Source organism: Podarcis raffonei, chromosome 5 (genome assembly GCF_027172205.1).
Source record: "Podarcis raffonei isolate rPodRaf1 chromosome 5, rPodRaf1.pri, whole genome shotgun sequence".
Classification (NCBI taxonomy): Eukaryota; Metazoa; Chordata; class Lepidosauria; order Squamata; family Lacertidae; genus Podarcis; species Podarcis raffonei.
In genome coordinates, this window is record NC_070606.1 from 97,753,916 (window position 1) to 97,756,532 (window position 2,617).

The window sequence follows — 2,617 nt, forward strand, 5'->3', positions numbered from 1 at the left end:
GGCGGCCGCAAAGATGGCAGGGCGTGAGGCTGCTCCCAAATCCATGTGCGGCGAGGCGCATGGCGGGAGGTTCTAGAAAGTTCCGTGGGATTTCCACACCCTTTCCCCTTTCCGATTTCGGATTCAATCTAAAAGAGATTAGGGGAGGGGAGTTTGCCCTTGGCGGTTCATGTCCCTCTCATGGTCCCTGTTTTTCTAACTGTGGTGGCCCCGCGGCTGCCATGTGCTTGGTTCGAACCTATTTATTTATTTATTTTGTTGCAGTGATATTCCCACTTTTTTCTCCAAAGGCAGTGTGGGTGAACGTATCAGACGTATCAGACGACACAGCGATTCTTCAACAGCTCTTGTTTATTCACAGGCCAGAACAGAACTGAGCTGAAGGGTTCAGCCAGCCTGCTTATATAGAGCTCCACTACAACGCAACTGTAACCATTTCCTGTAACTATCCAATCACCGAACGTCACTTTCAATCCCCTATTTGCATATGTGGACCTGAGTGAAAACTATCTACAGTATCCTCCTGCTGGCCCAGGGTGAGAACTTCAGTACATAACAGGCAGCATGTGTGGTTCTCCCCCTTCCTTCCTGGTTTATCCCCTGCACAACACCCCTGCGAGGCAGGCCAGGCTGAGGGGTGGTAAGGAAAGAAGATACTGGATGCTGTATCTGTCCTTCATCCCTTTCAGAAGATCACCCAGTGTGCTTCACGGAGGAGCAGGGACTTGAACCCTCGTCTCCAGATTCATGCATGTGTGTGTTGCATTGCTGCTGCTCTACATCTGCATAACTGTACGTTTATTTCTTTATTTTTCTAGGCTTCGGCACCCTGCCTTTCCCTCACGATGTTTCAGGTGGCTTAACCCAAAAGAAAGTATATTTCAGTTTTTTAAAAAGTAAGCATAACCAGGATTGCGGTACGTCTGGAGTTTCCCAGACATAGCCAGCAATTGGCCGTCGGAAACAGAGTCCGGGCGGAAATCACTTTAAACTTCTGGGGAAATCCAAATGTATGGCAACCCATGTCGGCACTGTCGTTGTTGGCGATTTCCCTTAAAAACAGCTCAAAAACTGTGTGTTTTTTCGAGATTTTGCAAGAAGCAAAAAACTCAGCAACTTTGGACAAAACTAAAAAAAAATAAAAATAAAGCCCAACATTTGATTTTCACTTTTTGAAATATGGCAAATTACTCCAGAAGAGACCAGGCCCCAAGAAGGACCTGAATGCAACATATATCTTTTGTATTTTGTTATCAGCCAGTTTTTTTAAAATCATCATAGGAAAATGTGGTGCTAGGGGCATGACTGAGGTGGAAAAGATTATGCGGGGGGCGGGGGCTTGGAGAAGATGGATATTGATATATTTTTTTCCTCACTGTCTCACCATATGAGAACTCAGGGGCAATGAATGTTGGACGATTGGGGGCAGGCAAAAGAAATTTGTCACACAGCGCAAAGTTTAACTGTGGAACTCCCTGCCACCAGGATGGAGCAATGGCCACCAAGTAGAATGAGGACTGGGACACATCCAGGATAAAGGCCGTCAGTGGCTACTAGCAGTTGGTAGGTTCTTGAATGCCAGGTTCTGGGAGTCATAGGTTGGAGTCTTCTGGTGCCACTTATGGGCTTCTCAGAGTTATTTTGGCCGGCCACTGTGATCGTAAGAAGGTAAGAGATTTAGGGCGGTGCTAGATGTTCCCCCGCAGGGCACTGAGCTGAGGGGGTGCAAAATCGAGAAGATCCATAATTAAATTTAAATTTAACATTTTTTATTTCTTTTTAAAAAATTCATTTTTATTCAATTTTCCACTTTAACAATCCAATCACAACACATTAAATATTCCAAATTATACGTATACATATCAAATAATCCTGATCATCTCATACTTCTACTGCTTTCCATAGTCACTTCCGATGGTTCCTCTAATTCTTTCTGTTGTTAACCTTCCTTCTTTCACGGCCTCTGAGGTGTTCCCACAAGCGAGTTAAAACATTTTTTATTTCACTAGCCAAAGACCATGGCAACATCCAAAGGAGAAGGGAGAAAACAAAACAAAACAGCAGTCTTTACATATGCAGTAAAACCATGGTCAGATCCACCAAAATTCCTTCTTACACAGAATAAAAAGTAATTCTCAAATAAAATGTGCAAATTAGATTGAGTATATCCATTCAGGTGCCCAATTTTGGCCTCGCAGGGGATACCACATTATGAAAGATTGCCAAAGTCCACCCCTGGTCAAGCCAAGGGTCCATCTTGTCCAGCATCCTGTTCTCACAGGGGCTGACCAGATGCAAGTAGGATTCGAACTCAAGAGCCCTCTCCCCTTCTGCAGTTTCCAGCAACTGGTATTCAGAAGGATTGCTGCCTCCGACTGGCTAGCATTCATCGGTAGCCCTCTCTGATAATTTGTGGTCGTCTAAGAGTCCAGCAGGTCATCTAAGAGTCCAGCAGGGACGCGGGTGGCGCTGTGGGTTGAACCACAGAGCCTAGGGCTTGCCGATCATAAGGTTGGTGGTTCAAATCCCCGCGACGGGGTGAGCTCCCGTTGCTCGGTCCCTGCTCCTGCCAACCTAGCAGTTCAAAAGCACATCAAAGTGCAAGTAGATAAATAGG